Consider the following 24,380-nt stretch of genomic DNA (forward strand, 5'->3'; position numbering starts at 1 on the left):
CGTTATATACCTCTGATTTTCCAACACGGTAGGTTTATCTCCAGTCTACCATGACAATCTTATGAACAATTTCAGTTGGATTAACTCTTTCTTAGGATAAACGTCAGTACGTGACGCGGCCTCGCATTCCAATCTCAAGTGGCATCGCCCGGAACGGGGTGATTAGTGGTAAGCCGTCAATAACTAACAAACACCAGGTTCAGTAATAACAAATAACGTTTATTTTTTCGATGCATTAATCACCAATCATTAACTGATAAATTGGAAAACATATTTCAAATAAGTTTAAAACGCTTGGTTCACATATTAAAATTCAACCGTAGACCCTTTCCCCACCCGAATAATGGCAGCGACCTCATGGCCTTGATCTTTTCTCGGAAGTCATTGTTTACCTTTAAGTTGCATATTGGAATGTACCGAAATTTGGAAAGATGCGACAGGAGAGCTTCTGACAGGTTGCTCAAGGCTAACGCGATTGTGTGACTGAGATAGAGTCTTTGATATCTAATTATTGGTACCTTGATAAATTTAAGAGTAGAGGCGCTTTTGCTGTGATGAGAAGTCCGTGCTGCACCGAATTTGGTTCGTCACTATCGTCAACTTAGCTGACATTCACTCCAGTGTACACTCAAGATTGACACTGTGTGTCTTATTTTCTGTCGTTGAACTACTTTCATTCAGTGAATATATGCTCTAACTGTACAGTTCAAGACCCTGGTGAGTTAATATTCCATATTATGTAACCCATAACGGTATAACCTTAGATTTGTGACTCAACTGCATTGTACTAAATATCTGTATGGTGATTCATTGTAGCTTGCTCATTGTTTGCTCAATATATTATTGAATATTTTTTAGACTTGTTTGTGTTATATTTTGCTGGTTCAGTGGGGATTCTTATACCTTTTGTTACGGCAAATCATTAACCGTAACAAAATTGGGGCTGGCCTGGGATAGAATTCATTTGACATTTTGAGACCTTTTGTGAAATTTATTTCAAATTTCAGCAATTTTGCAACAAGTTAATTGTGAAACCAGCAAAATGGTGTTTGAACTTGAGAAGTTTCTTGATCCCCTACCCCTGAGATAGACAGTGGATTGCGCAAATCAGATTTATTGCAAATCTCTTCACATTTCAAACTTGAGGCCAAACTTGCTATGAGGAAATTTCAGATTTTGAAAATTGATGAGGAAGTTTTTGGGCATGAAGTTTTGGAAATGGTGAAAGAAGAAAATTCAGAAATTTTTGAAATAAAAAAAACTTGAAATTCAGTTACAAATTCAAAAGGAAAGAGAATTGAGAAAATTGGAAATCGATGAAAGAAGATTGGAAATTGACAGAGAAATTGAACTGAAAAGGCTAGAAAAGTCTTTTCCTCCGTCAAACTCTTCCTCTTTTGACATTGCAAGGCATGCCAGACTGGTACCTCCTTTTAATGAGAAAGAAGTACACAAATATTTTCTACATTTTGAGAAAATTGCTGAAAACCTCAAGTGGCCTAGAGAGTCATGGACTATGCTACTGCAAACTGTTTTGAAAGGTAACGCTCAGGATGCTTACTCGGCTTTGTCAACACAGCAAAGCTCAGACTATGATCTTGTCAAAGAGACACTTTTAGAAGCTTATGAGTTAGTGCCTGAGGCTTATCGTCAGAAGTTCAGAAATGCTCATAAAAGGGACTATGAGACTTTTGTAGAATTTGCTAGAGAAAAGGAAACTTTGTTTGACTGGTGGTGTGGGTCTAAGGAAGTCACAGATTTTGAGGGTTTGAGACAGTTAGTTTTGATGGAATATTTCAAGCAGAGTGTTCATTCTGATCTCAAGACTTATTTGGATGAACATAATGATGACTTACATGAGGCAGTGATGTTGGCAGATGATTATTGTTTGACTCACAAGAGTTCTTTTAGGTCTCCGGTTTTCTGGCCAAAAGGGCTTTCCCCCGTGTAAGAATTTGGACATGCAGGTTACAGTGGTGTTAGAACAGGTTCAAATCCTTGTGACAAGCAGTTACATTCTTTTCAGTCTAAACCTAAGACTACCAGTGGTTCTGATCCTGTTTGTGCATACTGTAAGAAGCCAGGTCATTTGATTTCTGCATCTTACAAACTCCAGTTTAAAAATCAGGCTGCAGGTTCCCCAAACGCTTTTGTGTCTATCGCACCTAAGCCTTTCTTTCCAGGTGGTTCTGAGGAGAGTTTTATTTGTGAGAGTAAGTCCCCAGATTTGTTTCTAAGGGTTCTGTGTTGCTTATGGGAGATAATTCTACCCCACGGTAGGGATACTGGAGCTCTTCAATCTCTGATTTTGAAAGATATTTAGCCTTTTCTGATGAGTCTTCAGAACTCAGTTGTTTGCTTCAGGGTATTGGTGGCAATTCTTCTGCTCCTCTCCATTTTGTGAATTTGACTTCAGATCTGATTTCTGATAAGGTGAAAGTTGGTGTTCTTGACTCTCTCCCAGTTCCGGGTGTCGATTTGTTGATCGGTAATGATCTTATGGGGGCCAAAGTTGGTGCTGATCCCATTGTCACTGTTTCTCCGGAGAGTTCAGTTAGAACAGAAAAGTTGGAGGGTGAATTTCCCGGGTATGTTTCCTTCTTGTGCAGTGACTCGTTCAATGTCTAAAGGCATTTCTTCCAAGACTTCTTTGCAGAATGATACCATTTATGATTTGTCAGATACTTTCATGGATCATTCTTTTTTGTGAGGTAGAGGGTGATGTCTTATCATCAAAGAGTGGTAACTCTTCAGGTCTTCTTGATAAGTCTGATAGTGTGTTAGGTGGTGATCACATTTTTTCCAGAGAGCAGCTTATTAGTGCACAGGGTGAGGATGTTGAATTGCAGAAGTTGGCTAGTAAGGCTGTTTCTTTTGAGGAAGTTAGCAAGGTTCCAGTTTGTTATTACTTCAAGGATGGTATTCTGATCAGGAAATATAGGTCGCCAATGAATGGAGATTGTAAAATTTGTATCATCAAATTGTGATACTGAAATTATTTCGAAAACATGTACTTTCATTGGCACATGAAAGTCCCATGGCAGGTCATCTGGGTGTAAACAAAATTTGTGAGAAAATTCTGGCACATTCTTTTGGCCCAGTTTGAGACAAGATGTGGCTGAATTTTGCAAAACCTGTCATGCATGCCAAATTGTTGGAAAGCCAAATCAGAAAATTCCTACCGCTCCTTTAAAACCTATATCGGCTTTTGAGGAACCTTTCCGTAGAGTCATTTGATTGTGTTGGTCAACTACCTAAGACAAAGTCTGGTAATCAGTATCTTCTCGCTATTATGTGTGCCTCTACCAGATTTCCTGAAGCCATTCCACTTCGTAGGACTTACTGCCTTGGCCTGCAAATTCACCGGATCTCTCCCCGATTGAGCATGTTTGGGACGAGATGGATCGACGTCTACGCCGTCTTCCTCATCTGCCAGATAACGTCCTTGACCTTGCAACAGAACTTGAGAGAATCTGGCGTGACATCCCACAAGCCTTCCTTGCACGTTTGATAGGCTCTATGCGTCGTCGATGCATTGCTGTTCTCAATGCCGATGGTGGACATACCCGTTATTGCGCTTGGGACATATATAATAGCCTGCCATGTTACGACGTAAATTGTAATAAAAAACGCAAATTGTAATACTTGCAGCAAATTGTAATAAACTTGACGTAAATTGTAATAAAAACGTAAATTGTAATAAAAATTGACGTAAATTGTAATACGCAAATTGTAATAAAAATTGACGTAAATTGTAATAATTTTCGTTGCGGTAAAATGTAATAAATATTTACGTAAATTGTAATAACAGTTTTAATCACTCGTAAATACGCAGGTGTTTGTTTTTCGTTGCATTTCATACATCAAATAAGCTTGTTAGGGCGATAACTCAAGAAAGAAATGATGGATTTTGTTCAAATTTGGTACCAAGGTACAATGTATATTGGCGAGATTCACCGACACAAGTGAAATGGAGTGACCTTGAGATAATTTTGAAGGTCACAGCAAAAAATCTGAGGGTTTTGCCAATATAAAGATTGTTAGCGCGATAACCCAGGAAAGAATTGACAAATCTTAGCTAAATGACGAAAATGATATTCGTCTTGATATATAATCGATATAAGATCTCTTACTGTCCTCTGTATCATGTCTTTTCGCAAATATCTTTTGAGGTTTTGATATGTATAAATATAAAGTGGGGTGGCGTGGGTGTGTGTTTCTAACGGGTATATCAAATCAAATCAAATCAAATTAGACATTTGTATAGCGCTACATATCCAGAGTCCTGCTCATGTGCGCTTAGTCCGATACTCGTTTGAAGAGGATGGTTCTGCGACAAGGTCGGAAACTATTGATATTTTCCGATTTTCTGACATTTTCAGGTAATCAATTCCAGAGTACAGCACCCGGTCTGCTAAATGATCTGTCTCCGTATGTTGTGGTTCGGACAAATGGAATAGCCTAGCTGACTAGCAATGAAATGCATCACAAATTAAACTTCAGGAAACAAAATATGCAAGAAACATTTTTGTATGTTTAAGATTGGTAGAGGTCGGCTAGAATCAAACTTAGATATTAAACTGCACAAAAGGCAATTTGAAACTACAATCGCTTGTTCAAATGACTCCCCCTTCGGTTTACTTAAAGAACTCGATTAAGAAATGATAGATTTTGTTCAAATTTTGTACCAAGGTTTATTGACGAGACACCACTTGAACTTAGTGACCTTGAGGTCATTTTAAAGGTCACAGCGAAGGTGTAACAGTTTTGCACATGCCAAGCTTGGTAGCTGCGAACTCAGGAAAGTATTAATAGATTTTGATCCAATTTTATATCAAGGTGTATTGGCGGGAATCTCCCTACACCAATTAAAACAAAATATGCAAAAAACATGTTGTATATTGGTAAAAGTCAAACTTAGACATTAAACCGCACAAAAAAGCAATTTTAAACTATAATCGCTTGTTCAAGTGACTCCCCCTTCATGTTTACTGAAAGGGCTTGTTTTGGAGACACTACCCACCCCCTTTCAGTTGACGTCATCATAAGGATATAACTCATGCTAAAGTTTTCACTTATTCATACATGGTGTCAAGGGTTCAAACTAAATACTGAATGGTCACACAAGTGTCAGCTCTCAATATGTTGTTTATCTGGACACACTGTTTTTGAAAATTTAAAATGAGGGTGTCCTAAAAACAGTCCCCGTCTAAATGTAAATCAAGCAATCCAAATCTTTGAATGTTGATGATGACGGGAAGTCATCAATACTATGCTGAACACAGTTTATATGATACTATCTGAGGTATACCATTATCCAAAAGATAGCGCAATAGTGCAGTTGTAAGGCGTCTGCCTATCATGCTGAAGGCCCTGTTTCGAGGAGGCACCGAGGTTCGGTTCCCGAGATGGGCACATTGCGTAGTATCCTTGGACAAGATACTTAGATCTACACTGTCTCAGTTCACCCAGCTGTAAAATGGGCACCCGTGAGTATTTGCTGGCTATGTGAGTGTTTAGTTCATTGCGCCTAACAGGCAGCATGGCTGTACAGTCCCCAGGGAGTTGAAAAAGTATCGGAAACTATGATAGTGTCCTATGATCGGGGATAGTAATGTACGTAGAGCCGTGAGCAGGCAATGTGCCTGGATGTGAGCGCCATATAAGCGGACTATTACTATCACTAGATACCAAATGGGAGATCGTTTTCCATTTTCTGCAAATTTGCAAGAAACATAATACCCCAATGTTGTGATGACTAATATCTCGTTAACCACATTACCCACATGAAATTTTGGATATGACTTTGCTAATGATTCCTTCATAATAAAATGGAAGCTTTTTTTCAAACATTGGACATCGAGAATATAGTTAGTTTGACTACATTTTCAACGCCCCTCGTAACATACTTAAAAGAAATGAGAACGTCTAAGGAAAAAAGCATTTCGATCTCTGAATACTTCTGAGCTATTTAAATACAAAAAGCAAAGGAATAAAGTAAATAATCTAAAAAGAATAGCCAAGGGAAACATTTAATCTATTTTTGATAACTATTTATCACCTCAGTCTACTCAATCAGGTGGTTACTACTTCATCGGGACCCATTCCCCGAACGTTAAATATGCGTTGTTCAAAACATGGTTAGTCATGTCGTTAGCTAACGTCGCCGTCAAAGTTTAACAGTGTGGTTATCGTCACTGGTTAGCTTCCATATATCCCATAGTTCCGTTTTCTGTTTACTTCCGGTTTACCAAAAATGGAAACGCAAAATGTCGCCTGCACCCCAAGGAAAAAGAGAAGTCGAAACTTCTCTGCTGACGAAGAGAATGTAATCCAGTCAATGGTTGAGGCCAACTCTATAGTTTATCATAGGCATGTCGTAGCGTTACGAACGTTTTGAATTGGAACACAAGGTTCCAGACGTTTGCATAATTTATATTTCAAAGACATATGATCCCAGCTCTGTGTGGGACTTACTTCAATTCCAGCAACAGAAAAGACATTTTAATGACTGACTGACTGACTGACTGACTGAGTTTGGTTTTACGCCGCTTTTAGCAATATTCCAGCAACATCACGGCGGGGGACACCAGAAATGGGCTTCACACATTGTGCCCATGTGGGGATTCGAACCCGGGTCTTCGGCGTGACGAGCCAACGCTTTAACCATTAGGCTACCCCAGTGCCCCACATTTTAATGAACAACTATACCACAGCTATAGATAAAATATGATGAATCCATGAAAATAATATTAATATTAGAAGCATGTTGTCCGTGGATAGAAAATGTTTAAATATTACACACAGAGTTACGCTTAGACGGCTACAGTCTTAATGAATCTTTGAATTCCCACAATTCCCCATTAACCAATATAGAGAGTAACACCATTACTTACATTCCTCGTTATAACAACGAACGTTTTGTTCCTGCTGCTACTGTAACTTAACTACTCACTGCTCATGCACAGATAAATTACAGTCATTAAAACTATGCTCCATTAATCGGACAATACCAAAGATGTAAAAAACCCGTGAATTTCCGGGTTAGAATATGGATCTTCAGTAACCCATGCTTGTCGTAAGAGGCGACTAACGGGATCGGGTGGTCAGACTCGCTGACTTGGTTGACATATGTCATCGGTTCTCAATTGCGCACATCGATGCTCATGTTGTTGATCACTGGATTGTCTGGTCCAGACTCAATTATTTACAGACCGCCGCCATATAGCTGGAATATTGCTGAGAGCGGCGTAAAACTCACTCACTCAATGATGTAAATGTGTGTTACGTCAAAAATGAAAAAGACAAGCTATTTTCTGCCCTTGTCATTACAGAGCTCTCTCCCTTTCCGGATACTCGATTCCTACAAATAGGACTACCCGAGTACCCGTCCCAGCCTTAGAATGCAGTGATTCATTTGTCGCCGCTGAATATGAAATACAAGTGATGTAATTGGCGTATCAATGCCGGCCTTCGCGAAACGTGATTTTGTAAACACTATCCCAATAGGGCGCAAAGTGCACTTGGGCGTTCGTGTGAGTGTATTTATGAAAACATCTGAACACGATTCCAGGCTTATCGGCAACGTTGCAGAATTATAAGTGATTTTATTAAAAACTGATATCATTGTTAATTAATATGCTATTTTTGAAAATCTATACTCCAAGTAATTATCCGATTTGTTTTGATATGTCCGTCTGGCATCCCTTCCCATAGCGAACACAACACTATCTCTTGTCATATTACACGATAATATTTGGAATTTTTAACTTATTTTATAACAATATCTGAATGCTAATGTTATACACTGTTAGGTTCATATAAGGAATACTATGGCATAATAGTATTTCTCTGCCGAATCGTTGCAGCGTTCTATAATACACTTATGAAATATTATACATGTTTTCCGTCCTTGAAGACATTGAAAAGAACTATCTTTGCATTAAATGGAGGTTCACCTGATTAATGAGGTTCGAGGAAATTATGTTCATCTATAAATTAGACGCAGGTTCATGTTTTTCAAGACATCTTTCCGGAATATGCGTATGTGAAGGCGTTCAGATAATGACGATATTGCACAGTATTATTCATGAGATTTTTGTCAAAAGTAAGGTCGGATAATAGATCGATTTTATTCAGCAGTGTTGGCCCTGGAGCCTATAGTACGATTAAAGTTTGATTACTTGCACGTGGTGCTAGTAACATATTAAGTTTCTATTGGTATTGAGTGCATATTTCAGATAAAAGCTATGGTATTAATTATACAACATCTATATTGTTTGATGTTAAAAGATTTGGCAATGTGTGTTCATACATTACAATTTTTGACAGACTTGGCAAATAATTAATAAATGATATTGATAGCATCTTAATGACTTGGCCATACAGTCATGACAATTTAAGGAGTGAAAAGTGAGCGATAGGTCTTGTGCGAATTCAAAGATTCATTAAGACTGCAGTCGTCTAAGCGTAACTCCTGTGTGTAATATTTGTAAATATTCTATCCACTGAAAACATGCTTCTAGTATTAATATTACATGTATTTTCATGGATTCATCATATTTTATCTATAGCTGTGCTACAGTTTCTCATTAAAATGTCTTTTCTGTTGTCGGAATTGAAGTAAGTCCCACACAGAGCTGGGATCATATGTCTTTGAAATATGTATGCAAACGTCTGGAACCTTGTGTTCCAATACAAGCGTTCGTAGCGCTACGACATTCGCATGCCTATGATAAACTATAGAGTTGGTCTCAACCATTGACTGGATTACATTCTCTTCGTCAGCAAAGACATTTCGACTTCTCTTTTTCCTTGGGGTGCAGGCGACATTTCGCGATTCCATTTTTGGTAAACCGGAAGTAAACAGAAAACGGAATTGTGGGATATATGGAAGCTAACCAGTGACGTTAACCACACTATTAAACTTTGACGGCGACGTTAGCTAACGGCATGACTGACCATGTTTTGAACAACGCATATTTAACGTTCGGTTACCTAACGGCCGGTTAAGGATTCAACCGGCCGTTAGGAGTTAACTAGACTAAGGCTTAGTCTCTGAATATATATAATTTTGATAGTAACAAACAAGCCCATTTATATTGAAAAGGAGCCCTAGGGAGACCAGAGATTCAGAACCTGAGGAAATCTAGACTTGCTTCATTTAGGGCTCTAGCACCGCAGAGAGAGCTTGGCAGTAGGGAAAATAATGTGGTTCAGGGACTGTGAGACAGACTAGGAGTTAACCGGCGGTTAAGATAACCGAGTGTTGAACAACCGGGCCCTGTTAAAAGTTAACAGAGTTTTGAACAACAAGATAGCCCTCTGTTATTAGGTAACAGTCGGTTAAATGTACTTAACGGCTGGTTAAAAGATAACCGAGTTTTGAACAACCGGGCCCTGATAGACGACAGTGTGTCTCTGTTAATGGAACATTATGAAAAACTAAATGTTACTGCAGGGGTTCCTCAAGGATCTGCCCTTGGTTAATTTGTGTTCCTTGTATATATCAATGATTTACCTGGAAATTTACAAAATATCACAATAATGTTGCCCGATGACACATCAATCGATGTTGCGGGAAAATATGTAAAATCCATAGAAGCAACTCTCAACTATGATTTAGCCCAATTGAATAAATGGGCAGAAAAGTGGTGTGGTGTGTTCTAACGGTTATATCTAGCATACTTTAAGACATAGAGGGGGTGGTGGTGGTTCTAACGGTTATATCTCAAATACATGTAGAGGCGGGAGGCCTAACGGGTATGAGCAACAAAAAAAACTTTCATGCATTTATGACCCACATTTTCGAACCTTTTATCAGTCTCTAAAAGGGAGCTGGCAATAGATTTTAATGAGCTTCGTCCTTCAAGCCTGAAAACCTTTTAATATGGTTGATTAATCCTTTGTCATTTATCAAAAAAAGTAGTGAGGTTGTGCTTGAAATATTGTTATAGATTTCTAAAATATATGGACACTATTGGGACGTTGGTAACTGTCATCAGACATTACTTGACGACATTTCTCATGGTTTGAATATAGCCGACTTTATAGAAGATAAATATCAGTTTACAACACAACTGCCTAAATCTTAGTATTTTCGGAACCAGAGAAGGGATATGCCGATATTTAGTTTGTTAACCTAGCATATTATGGTCACGAATATAATTTTCTATTTATTACCGTCTTTAAGTCTTATTAAGTCTTTAATTGCGGAAATTACGCGATAATCTACTTTCCAACAAAGGCAGGCTTCCCGTCATCGTTGTATTTAGAAGGCGGCTTCCTAGAAGCAACGTGACGTCATAACATTGTTCATGATGTCATGTCACCATGACAAAGTGATATTTTACCCGGTGCATATCGCATGAAAACAAATTATCCCCGATATGTTTGCCCTCGTATGTTATAAGCATTGTTATTATCATTCTTTGAGGTTAATGCCATCCGTTGAATTCTTTGTTGTATTTTGAGCGGTGAAACTAAATAAATGATTTCTTTGGTCTACCCATAACAATTAAGGTGTCAACTTCCACTGTATACCTTACAGAAAGACGTTTTGACTTTACTTTGATAACGAGCACATCTGATCGATTCCTTGAAGCAAATGATGCAATTCAATATCATTTCTACATTTTATTTTAAATGCATCAATCAAATACAACAAATGAGTAGACAGATTGACTGTTATGTGGCAAGGAATAACCAGGCGCCAGCGATTTATGATATCCTTAGCAAATGTAACTTAAAATTCCCTCTCATAAAAATACAATAATATGTAGTAATATGATGAAGAAAATAATACGAACCAGGTTAAACTATGACAACGCAATATATGAATGTATGACCGAAACATAAATCATAATAAATCACATATGATCAAAACATAAGATTGACTTCAAATATATCTTTGCGTCAACATTGAAAATAATTCGAAAATGAAGAAGAAGAAACGTACATTTCAAAACGTAAACAAACAATATCCTGTTATTTTGGGATATGCTATGAAGAACTTCAAAATGTAATAGAAATAACATTAAATTATTGAAAGCTATTGCTCGTAAAATATGTCCTTGCGTCAACATCGAAAATAACTCCATAATGAAAAACAATTAACTTTAATTTTCGAAACATACACAAATAATCTCTGGCTTTTTTAAGACGTGTCACGAATAATTTCACAGCTGGTAGAATTAACATGAAATTATAGAAACCATATGCTAACAAAAAATTGAAAATTAGTAATGACAAAGCGTTTGTCACAAACATAGCTATTACCCCCGCCACATGTCGATATCTGAATGTCGCAAATTATCCTCTGTCTGACCCTGAAAAACCTAAACACCTAAACGTTACCGAAACTGTCATCTGATGCCTTGATACAATATGCGAACAAATTCCATCCATTAGGTTTGGAGATATCGCAAGAATACTCGCTGTGACCTTGAAAATAATCCGAAGGTCACTGAATTCGACTGGCGTTAGACGATACTCCCAACGCATCTTGGTACTACCTTTAAGCAAAACATGTTAATTCTGTCTTGTATTTTCGCACAAAAAAGTTAGACATGTGCAAAACACTTTTCACTGTGAACTTAAAATGAGCACAAGTTTCCCAATCAATTGGTGTTGGGGGAATCCCGCCAATACACCTTGATATAAAATTGGATCAAAATCTATTAATACTTTCCTGAGTTCGCGGCTACCAAGCTTGTCATGTGCAAAACTGTTACACCTTTGCTGCGACCTTTAAAATGACCTCAAGGTCACTAAATTCAAGTGGTGTCGGTAAATCTCCAATCTACAGTCAATAAACCTTGGTACCAAATTTGAACAAAATCCTTCATTTCTTCCTCGAGTTCTTTCAGTAAACAGAATGGGAAGTCATTTGAACAAGGGATTGTAGTTTTGAAATTGCTTATTTGTGCAGTTTAATATCTAAGTTTGATTCTAGCCGACTTCTACCAATCTCAAACATAGCATACTTTGCTTCCTGAAGTTTGTGATGCATTTTATTGCAGATTTTACGTTTTTTGGGAGTACCAAGCCAATATACAAAGTCTCACAAAATGGGGATCGTGAGGCTGCAACATAGCAAAACCAATTTGCTTGAGGCTGACAGATAATATGTAGAAAAATAAAACATAAAAACAGCTGCATTTGTATCATATTCTAGGTGAGGCTGACTACTATTTGAACGTCCCTCGTAGTTATACCCGTTAGAACACCCACCCACCTCTCCGACTCTACATGCATGCAAGTGTGTTAGATATACCCGTTAGAAACCCACCCCTACCCCACTCCCACTTTATATTTATACATATCAAAACTTAAAAAAGATATTTGCGAAAAGACATGATACAGAGGAGAGTTTATATCGATTATATATCAGGACGAATATCATTTTCGTCATTTAGCTAATATTTGTCAATTCATTCCTGGGTTATCGCGCTAACAATCTTTATATTGGCAAAACCCTCAGATTTTTGCTGTGACCTTCAAAATTATCTCAAGGTCACTCCATTTCACTTGTCGGTGAATCTCGCCAATATACCTTGGTACCAAATTTGAACAAAATCCATCATTTCTTTCTTGAGTTATCGCCCTAACAAGCTTATTTGATGTATGAAATGCAACGAAAAACAAACACCTGCGTATTTACGAGTGATTAAAACTGTTATTACAATTTACGTAAATATTTATTACATTTTACCGCAACGAAAATTATTACAATTTACGTCAATTTTTATTACAATTTGCGTATTACAATTTACGTCAATTTTTATTACAATTTACGTTTTTATTACAATTTACGTCAAGTTTATTACAATTTGCTGCAAGTATTACAATTTGCGTTTTTATTACAATTTACGTCGTAACATGGCAGGCTATTATATATGTCCCAAGCGCAATAACGGGTATGTCCACCATCGGCATTGAGAACAGCAATGCATCGACGACGCATAGAGCCTATCAAACGTGCAAGGAAGGCTTGTGGGATGTCACGCCAGATTCTCTCAAGTTCTGTTGCAAGGTCAAGGACGTTATCTGGCAGATGAGGAAGACGGCGTAGACGTCGATCCATCTCGTCCCAAACATGCTCAATCGGGGAGAGATCCGGTGAATTTGCAGGCCAAGGCAGTAAGTCAACGTTGTGGTGTTGCAAGAAATCCATAGCAACCCTTGCCGTATGAGGGCGGGCATTGTCCTGTTGGAATGTTAACCCAGGGCCATGACGTTGCAGAAAAGTAATTGCCACAGGTCGAAGAATCTGATCCCTGTAGCCCGCACCAGTTAGGTTGCCCTGAACAATCATCAAAGGAGTTCTTTGGCGTGCTGTTATTCCACCCCAAATCATCACGGAACCACCACCAAAGCAATTCCTCTCCAAGACACAGGCCTGTGCATAACGTTCTCCCACGCGTCTATAGGCATGTTGACGTCCATCACTATGGGAAATGTTAAACCTGGACTCATCTGTAAAAACATTTCTCCACCAAAACAAGGGTCTGCGGACATGATTTCGGCACCACATTCGGCGAGCATGTCGATGACGTTGTGTCAGGATAGGCTGTATGGCGGGACGTCGTGGTCTGATCCCGTGATGACGTAAACGTTGTCGAACTGTGTTGGGGTGGATACGGCGAAGTCATGGGATGGTTCGGGCAGTCATCACTGCAGTCTGAAACCTGTGGCTAAGATCGGTCACCCATATCCATCTGTCCTGTCTTGGCGTTGTTACACGTGGACGTCTAGAACGTGGCCGATCGATGACGTCATTTGTGTTCTGGTAGTGTCTCACCAGTGCAGAAATGGTGTTCCGGTGGCAGTGGAAATGTGCAGCCACTTGTTGTTGAGACATTCCCCAACGGACCATCACAATGGCCTCATGACGTTGTGCAGACGTGAGCCTTGGTATGCTATGCGTTTCAATAACCGTTTAATTTTTTGAACGATCGCAAGGGCAAGGGTTGAGCTTTCCAAAGTGACAGTATTGTGTGGCATTCATTTGCTCTGTTTCTCTTTCCTGGAATGCACGTGCAACAACGTATTGCACGTCTCAAGGACGATCCCACTGACATCACGGAACGTGGCACGTGCATGCATGTTGGATACATGTCACTAATCTCTGAAATTAAATCCTTATGTGTCTACACAGGTTTGATAAATTTAGATTTTAAATTTTTGTATGCACAGTTTCTTTATGTGCCTAGTATAGAAAGTTTTGTCAAAATTTATCAGATGTTGTATCACCACTTACCAACCTCTTGGGGGCAAAGGTGAAATTCCAGTGGGATAGCAGTTGTCAGACTGCATTTGCAAGTCAAAGCCATACTCATGAATTCTCCTGTATTGCAGGCACCAAATTTTGAGAAAACATTTAAGTTACAAATTGATGCTAGTGATGTGGGTTCAAGAGGATGATTCAGGAATTGAACATCCAGTTTGTTATTTTTCCAAGCATTTTGAAGTGTACCTAGGTACCACTACTTTGCCAATGGGAACATTCCTCAGTTATCTCCCTTTACTGCTTCGCCACTAGCTGACGCCAATCATTACGGTCCTAAGTGTACTTCCGGCTTAATGATGGCAATCAAAGTTTGTTGCACGGTCGATTTCAAATGCGCAGCAATATTACGATGCCTGAGACGTGCTGCCGTGCCTCGAGATGCTGCAATAGAGGTTCGACGTGTCCTAGAGGTCAAAACTTGCTGAAATGGTGGTTGACTATCATTCCAAGTAGCGACGAATGAAACAAATGCATGACGAGATAGCTCTCGCTGGTCTCACTCTCAGAGCTGTCCACTTCAGACAGAGCGATTTCGTTACTGTAACTAATTATGGTAAGTACCACGTATTTTGTATCTTTTACAGTTCGAAGAAAATGTTATTGTTATTCTCCCTACCAAATTTAGTTAAAGTGCATCCAACCAAAATTACGAGCAGCGGTTTTGAATCGATTCAGGGAAAAATAATGTGTTGCTTCAAGAGGGACACATGCTGTACAAAACTTTTCGAGCGAAACATTAGGGGCCTCTCACTGTAGTAATCATCAAAACTTACAGTACACGATCTTTTCGCTTTACAAAGGGTGCAGCCCAAGCGTCACCATCTGTATGTTATCGTCTGAAATCGGTACCCCAGTGAGGATTAGCTATAAACATGATAAAACAGTTTCTGTTGTAGTTAGGCTTTATTAATTGTTAACATTGTTTCAAAATTTTCCTCCTTAATCACACATAATCAATAAATTTGCATTATGACTCGATCAAGAAAATATTCAATACAAACACATCAACAATTGTGAAAGAGGCTTTGAAATTACATTCATGGACCAAAAAGCACTAAACAACCCACTCAAACTCACAATTACTGATGGCAAACACATAAACCAATAAACCAGGGGCGTATACAGCTTTTTTGAGAAAGGAAGGGTGCACACCTAATTTTCATGAGTTTCAATGGTCATTTAATAAACTTTCAGGACAAAGGGGTTGGGGGAGGAAGGAGGTGCGCGCACCCCTGCACACAACACAACCCACCCCTCCCACAAATCCACCACCCACTCATCCACCACCACCCACCCATCCACCACCCCCATTTCCCCCGGTCTCTCTGGATCCGCCTATGTACACTCCAAGGTGGCAGACACACAAGGTTAAGGGGGTTATTCACATTGAATAAAACCCTTATACTCTTCCCCTAGCAGACATCCAACAGTACATACAAATAGCCAACACCATCCCCACTCCACCAAACATCACAGAATTAAAAACCATATACACCAAACACTCATCATCAATCAAGCCCAACAAACAAACTACCTTCCTTACTTTTAAAACAATCACCCTCCCTACCCACATCCCCTTTGGCGCCCTCTCATACAAAGCCCCCCCCCAAAGAAAAAAAACCCCATTCAAATTGTAAACACTCCTTCTCCTACATCCACACCACAAACTCTTGCAGATCACCTCAACTTTGTCCAAAATGCGAGTCTGACACACACACACACACGCACGCACGCACGCACACACACACACACACACACACACACACACACACACACACACACACACACACACACACACAACAACCAACAAACAAACAAACAAAAACAACAAAAACAAAACAAAACAAACAACAACAACAAAACTAAAAAAACAAAAATCACATCAAACAAACAAACAAATTGCACTATACTAAACATACCTCCATCACACACGGTATCCTCCCAAAACTTCCACAGCTTATAACAACAACATTTCTGTTTGGTTTAATCCATTAATTTTGTACAATGATGTAGTAGTAGTAGTAGTAGTAGTAGTAGTAGTAGTAGTAGTAGTAGTAGTAGTAGTAGTAGTAGTAGTAGTAGTAGTAGTAGTAGTACATGTTGGTTAAAGTGTCCCATGCACAACATTTACAGTAAAATACAGAATCACATAAAACAGTTTTAAAAGAAGTGTGTCCAGCCATACATGGGCTTACGAGACCTTATCAATACATTATAAGTACATAATGGTACACACATGATAGAATAACATATGGGAGGTAGAAATTTAGGCAGATTGTAGATAAGACACACTGATAACAACAACAGACTCCTCGATGAAACGAGAAAAAGAAAGAACAAAAATAACAGGAGATTCCTAAAAAAATTAAGTCCCAAAATGTATTTAGTGTTGTTGAATTTGATAGAATGGATAATATTTTCCTATTATTTGCCAGTTATAATTGACTTTATTTATTATTATATTGTTAACTTTATTTGTTAGGTCTGTTTTGGAGTAAGGTATTTTTATTTTGTTTTTTGAGTGGAGTCCAAGTTTGGCAGCTTGGTCTGCCATTTCGTTGCCATGGACTCCGATATGTGACGGGACCCAGATAAAATGTATTTGATTATTTTTATTTTGGTGGTATAGTGCAGAATGTGATCTGACTGTAACATATATATTTCAGATTTATTAACTAACTGCTCTCTTCTCTACTAAAATCTCTACTCTGCTAAGTCAGGTGATATATCATTATCTGTTGTTTCAGTTCAGTGCACTTCCTGGGCTATTGTATTACGTAAAAAGGGGTATTGAGGTGTTGTTTTCACAATGTGTGGTAGTATTGGGATGTGGAAGTTTTGGGATATAACCTCACACACAGCTGAACTCACTGCAATCCTCACTGCACAGTGAGTGCACCTAATACCATCCCTGCAACATACAAACTTTCTCATTCTATTCGACTCACTTAGTTCTATCAGACAAAGCATGCATTCAAATTCTCGAAACGACCTAATACACAATATGTTCCTTCAGCTACACTCACTCAAACACTTAAAAGAAAACATTAAATTCCTGTGGATACCTGGGCACACTCACATTAAAGGAAACATCACAGCAGACACAGAAGCCAAACTCGCAACAACATACAAATCACCCTCAATCACCTTTCACACCTCCAAAACAGAACTCAAACAACTCCTTAACTCGCATACATTAAACACAAGCTTTCAGGATAATATCCACATGGGTTACATCTTTAATCAAATCTCCCATCAAAAAAATCCCCACATTCTACAACACCTTAATTATTGATAAATGCATAACAAGACTCATCACGAATCTCAATCACACCCTTCACAAACATAATAGACATCCAAATGGCTTGTGCACACCTGCAACTTACCTGAAGACACCACCCACATATTTAAAGGGCCACTGATCCAGAGCGATTAATGTTTCCAGCCAACAGTCTAATTACGAAACCTAGTTGCAAACTGGTCAGCCCCTGCTCCCTCGACCCTGACGGACATGGGGACTTGGCTACTGTCCACCTTGGCAGAATTTCTTCAACCTAATCAGTAGGACATTAGGAAGGGTGGATGCCCATCAGATGCCTTTATTTGAAAATATCCTCGGTAGTTCTTGTCTGATGGTAATAAAGTATCCCAGCAGTGTAGGCTTTTTCAGATTTTCAAATGTTTGGATGGTTTAGTGACTGATCCAATTTGATCCTATTTCTGTGTTTCTTACCTCAATATTTAATCATGTAAAAATATGATGTCTATTACGTATGCTACGATATCAAAAACACAAATTTGATATATTTGAATCCATAAACTAAACAACCCCACTTTGCCATTGCAAAAAATATCTGAAATTTTACTAAGGTACTTAGGTATATACAGTTTCTATATAAGTACACAGCAAATGCTTATATATATTTCTTATGTAACAATGAAGTTTGATCTGTTCGTATCCTCAAAACAGTGTCGGCCCATAAGGTTTTTTTTCAGACAATCAACCTGCATGTAATACAGCGATTACTACTCTCTTGCTGCAACCCATGTTTGGTGGTAAATCTACACATGTTATTTGTCATCATTCACTTGATGGTCAGTTAATGAATTTATAACAGGTATAATTAGTGAGAACATCTCTCAGATTACCCGACAAAGGTTCCCATTTGGCATTTCTTGTGTCTGGAGTAAATACTCATCATTATAAATTGAGGTCTGATGTGGCAAATGTATTACATCTTATGTAATATGCGCATTGGCGTGGGAAATGCAGTAAGAGGAATTATCAGCTGAGTTACAAACAAACATCGATCAAAGGATTAACCGATAATACGCTGATTGATTAATTATTTTTATCCTGCACGGCGGATTTGTCAAAAGGTAGTGTTAATGTATGTACATTTACTAATCTATACTGAATATACCCTGTCGTAAAGTCTCTTTGTAAAAACAATGTCCTTCCTTCAAAGTATTAACCGCCCAAACCTTGATTGATTATTATTGGCTAACTAATGGTGGACATCATGCGATTAGTTGCCAGGTGTGCTATCTTGGGTGACCAATGGGATAGACCAATGTGAAAAACCTGAAACGATAGATCACTTTTTCACATATTAGACTGTTAAAAGACACATGACATGGAACAGGATTCTATGTCAGCTGCAGATGAATGGCATCTCATTCCTTTATGTGGATATTGATGGATACATTCCCCGAGCAAGGTATGTAAACTGATAACTGGAACTGGTTAAAAATCAAAGTTCTGTTTTTTTAAATGATAAGTCATTTTATTGTTAGAACATCCTTTACTGTTCACAAAATTCCAACTATCAAAAGTCATATGCGAAGGAGAAAGCGAAGATTGCCAATTGCAATTTGGTACCCATAATTGGGTAAACTAATTTGCATAAACTGATCATCAAACTCACTATACAGGTCTTTTTAAAATAGGTGCTACTGTAAATATATTTCACATAAGTTTCATCTGTATTATATTGTGATAAACAACAAGACGTGGCCATTATACAACTTGAATACAAATCTTGTAATCTATGTAACCGTAACACTACCATATCTATATAGAAATTTAGAAAAATAACTGGTTCAATGTTGCTGTACTATTACACAGAGATACATTTGAAGATACAAAAGTGATTTACTGCTTCTTCCTTTCATTCATTATTTAAAGTACAGACGGGACATAAGCACAGTGAAAAATTCCTGAAAATACATCCAAACCGTTTAGTTTCATGTAGAATATCAATAAAGATAATAAAATAAAGTCAATTAAAAGTAAATAATCATGTAATGTTCAGCAGAGTTCATTCCATGACCTCAGATCCATAAAATTAGCGTGTGATCAGTTCTACTCAGGTAAGCATGATGGTAAGAAATGGGCTGAAATTTAGTGGCTATGAGATTGTTATTGCCCCAAACTGTAAATGAGGAATACTATGTAATGAATGGATATAATATAAAAAAATTATCAGATGGTCATTTTCATGGGGTTTCATGGATAACACTTTTATGGAGACATCATATCAAACATCAATTCTAACACCACATGAAGATATGTTCTCGGTATGGACGAAAGGGACAATACCTTATGTCGAAAATGTAATCTGGTTTGGTCACACTTGATGAATATTTACTTTGAAATATTAACACAAAATGTTATACTATCATTGGAGACATGCACATTTTACAGTGAGTCACGCATGAATAACAGATCATTAACAATATCCCAGACACCTACCTTGCTGGTCGCCAAATATATTCATTTAATGAATAGGTGAAACCACAATGTTACGAATGGTGCACATTTTATGAGAATAGGTTGTAAGGAGAATACATTTTTTGTTAGACATACGTTGGTGAGTTTGAAGAAACACTGACCACTACCCACTAGCCTATTAGACTCACTACCTTGTCTCTTACAGACCATGGACATTTTTAAATAGGAATGACAGAACTTTGCATTTAGTTATGTTTATCTGTGCAATATGTGAATTATAGAGGCTGTTTCTGGCACCATAAACTTTGGTTAACACACTTAATTACAGTCTGGCTAAAATCTCTCATGTTTGCTGGACTGAAAATGACACTGAATTGGCATTTTCAGCATTTTCAATCACACTTTATGGACTAGAAGTGTGTGTGTTCTTACAAGACAAAAACAAATTTTACCAGACTTGGCTATTGGCCTAGTGGGTAATTAATAAAGTTGAGGACTGTACTTCAGTTTCTCAGGATTTTGTGTAGTGTATCATTCCTAATATATATGAGAGGTCTTGTTCATGTGTTCAATGCAACTACTTGGGAGTAAAGAGTAACATTACATACTTGGGAGTAAAGAGTAACATTACATACTTGGGAGTAAAGAGTAACATTACATGAAATTGTAAATTGAAAATTTCATTTTTCATGGAAGCGTGACTTAGGCTGTGGCTATACAGTCATCTTGTCCGGAGCAGATCTCCTAAACTATACATGCTAGCTTTATCAAAGTTGGTACACATTGACATATGTCAATGTTAGCTTAATAATCTGGACATGTTATAAACTAATGCAATAATTTCAAACTACCCTTTTAGGGTTCTTCTGAGTCATGCAGACATTAGTAAATACCTTCAATAAATTGATGTAATTGAAAAAGGACATCAAAAATCAGTCTTGTTAAAAAATTTCAGGGCAAAAAGATGCATTTAGGAATACATGTAATGACATCTCTATTGATTGTTAATGGCATTGGGTTGATATTGTTTTTTTCTGTACGTTTGATATACATGTATCTGTAATCCTTATTTCTGTAAATCAGTATCTTACAAAAACCTTTTTCTTTAGGAAACATCAATGGTCTGTTATTTTTCTTAGCTTAAACAGCACCAGCTACTTTTTGGAAAGTATTTTGCTTTTCAATTCATTTTTTGAAATATAAATGGTTTAGTTTGTTATTTCAGTAGTGTTAGCTATTCTTCATTTCTGTCTTATCCACAATATAGAGAAAAGAGGTGAAATATAATATTTCATAGAAATTCTTTATTCATTTGATACCAGTTTTCATCCGGTTTTCCCCACTTTTGTGTTGAACAACAGCTATTTGAATTTCTTTTTGATGTGAGAAATACTTGGATATTTTTTTCCCCATTCTACTATTGCATTCTGTGTCACATCAGTTTTCTGTGTATCTCATCTTGTTATTTCTCCATGATAAAGTTTATTTTCTGAAAGACTTGATAACATGCCTGAACTTCTGAAGTTTTCTCTGATACCCTTTTGAAATTCTGTAATTAGTATTTCTAGCTCATGAAAGGTTTCCTTGAAATTGCTTAGTAAACCATCACTGTATCTGAAAAGTCATTTTCCATCTCACTCATTCATATCAGTTTTCAGAGCAAATAATTCCTTGATAAATTTTTTGTGTTTTTCTTTATATCTCAGCTGAGTGTTGTGTTTAATTTCTCTTTTTAATTTTTTCAAGCATTGTTAATTCATAAGTTTCCACTGTTTCTCCCTCATTTAGCTCTTGGGTTATTTATACAGTGTTGTAATTTCCTAAATCAGTTGAGGGGTTAAAAACTAAATTTCAAGCCCCATGTTACTACATAATATACTATTATCAAATTCTTGACAACACATAGGGTCATCAATATGAAAATATGTATACATTTGTAAAAGATAATCTCAAACCTTCAATAGATTTCCATTTCCACCTTTGTCCTTAACTGGATAAGGCAAAGGATAAATAGACTTCATTGACAAGAGTTTCTCTACAAATTTCATCGAAATTACATCCTGGTCAAATAATGCCCTACCGATTGTAAAAAACATGGTGTCGACCATTGTTTGTTGTACCCAATATTATTTGATCGAAGTTGTCTAGGAAGTACAGGTCAAGGCGACATAAATCTTGTCACGCTAGATTGCTGAAAATCAATGAGGCACCTGGGTAGCAGGCAATGATTGCATCAGCCTTCTGGAATCTTGTGGGCTTGTCTGACATGCGCACTGATAACAGGATGCCGCTCATTTTGAGCACCAATTCCGCCGAGTAAGGTAGGTTCTGTTGATTAGTGGTCATTATGTCGAATATTGGGAGATCTGAACCAACTCTTGTAAACATCCACTTTTAATTGAAATTATTGAATTGTATAATGATCTTGCTACTGGCCAATGCGACATTGTCTTTTGTTGGTTACCCAGCCGCATTATTCCATACTCCGATTACAAGGCAACCATTCGATTATACATTCGTGATCTAATGCAGAAGTGGAACACCCAAGAAGGCATAAATAAGTTACATGAAATAAAACCAACTATCGGTTACACTTACTTGGGTTGTCAGTCCAGATTTAGAGGTCATCATGCGACGATGTCACATTGGCCACTCCAGATACACCCACGAATATTTGCTAAAAGGTGAGGATCCTCCATTTTACATTCCTTGTGATGAGAGAATCACGGTCAAGCATGTCCTGCATTGATTTTTCAATCAGAAGGGATAAATATTTCAATGTTAAAACTGTGAAGGATCTTTTTAGTAAAATTAACTATCATTTAATCATTAAGTTTTTAAAAGAATTAGAATTGATTGATAAATTTTGATTTATATGTTTTGTGAATAGATAAATGATATTTTATAATCGGTAGAATAAATTACCAACTAAGATAGTTAGTGGCTGTCTCTAAGGGGGTTTAAGTACTGTAAAATTATTATCCTCCTGAGAGGATACGTAAGTCCCAAAACTTCCCAAGTCAATTTAGTTCTACATACCTTTTTAATCGTAGAATATTTGTTGTTTTATTATGGCTAAATATCAGTACAATCGCCAACTGCTGAAGGGATGGTATAAATCCAGCTTAGTTCCATGCAGGTAGCCAAAGTACTGTAAGTCCCCATGGTCCCTCACTATGGTGATCTACCTTCAGTTGTTGGCGATCCTCAGCCTTATTTTATTTTATATTGTACTGTCCTAATTTGAAATCCTATTTTAGAGATATACGTTAGTTTTATTTCCTATTACTGTGATATACTAGTTGGTTTTACTGTCCTTTGTCAACAGGTTTTTAAACTTTGAGCATTTGTCATGAATTCATAACTATCTTAAGTCACGATATGGCTGAAATACTGCCGCTGTGACAATAAACTTTAACTCACTCACTCACGCACTCTACAAATTTGATAACCTTGAAACTCCTCTTGACACCAACTTTTCCACTGACTGTCATCCATCTTATATCTGACTCCATCACTTCCACCTACTTTACCTGGGGTGATGACATCTTTGAGCAGATCCATGGCCTACCCATGGGCTCCCCACTCTCTCTTTCTGAAATCTATATGACCTCTTCCCAGCAACAAGCACTCCGCACGTCACCAAACAAACCAACCTACTGGTTCAGGAAGGTTGATGACACCTTTGTCATCCTTTACCAAAATTACGATCCCACTGTCCTTCTCCAACACCTTAACCAACAGCATCCCTGAATTCAGTTTACTATCGAAACTGAAAACAACTCACAACTTCCTTTCCTTTCACTTTTGTGTTGAACAACAGCTAATTGAATTTCTTTTTGATGTGAGAAATACTTGGATATTTTTTTCCCCATTCTACTATTGCATTCTGTGTCACATCAGTTTTCTGTGTATCTCATCTTGTTATTTCTCCATGATAAAGTTTATTTTCTGAATGACTTGATAACATGCCTGAACTTCTGAAGTTTTCTCTGATACCCTTTTGAAATTCTGTAATTAGTATTTCTAGCTCATGAAAGGTTTCCTTGAAATTGCTTAGTAAACCATCACTGCATCTGAAAAGTCATTTTCCATCTCACTCATTCATATCAGTTTTCAGAGTAAATAATTCCTTGATAAATTTTTGTGTTTTTCTTTATATCTCAGCTGAGTGTTGTGTTTAATTTCCCATTTAATTTTTTTCAAGCATTGTTAATTCATAAGTTTCCACTGTTTCTACCTCATTTAGCTTCTGGGTTATTTATACAGTGTTGTAATTTCCTAAAGCAGTTGAGGGGTTAAAAACTAAATTTCAAGCCCCATATTACTACATATATATACTATTATCAAATTCTT

The 24,380-nt window shown here is 37.5% G+C and overlaps 1 protein-coding gene across 2 annotated transcripts in view; it reads left to right on the forward strand.

The window, feature by feature from the left end:
• The first annotated feature begins 602 nt into the window (after positions 1–602).
• LOC124255293 (protein mono-ADP-ribosyltransferase PARP3-like) overlaps positions 603–24,380 on the forward strand; it is a 67,234-nt gene continuing 43,456 nt past the window's right edge. The window contains exon 1 of one of the 2 annotated variants that reach the window (XM_046689187.1): positions 603–717. The gene's annotated coding sequence lies outside the window, so the exon portion shown is untranslated. Of the gene's footprint in view, positions 718–22,153; positions 22,346–24,380 lie in introns of those variants that run through there. The other variant, XM_046689170.1, reaches the window with a different exon arrangement.

Source organism: Haliotis rubra, unplaced genomic scaffold (assembly GCF_003918875.1).
Source record: "Haliotis rubra isolate DU_JTF1 unplaced genomic scaffold, ASM391887v1 Scf1152, whole genome shotgun sequence".
NCBI lineage: Eukaryota > Metazoa > Mollusca > Gastropoda > Lepetellida > Haliotidae > Haliotis > Haliotis rubra.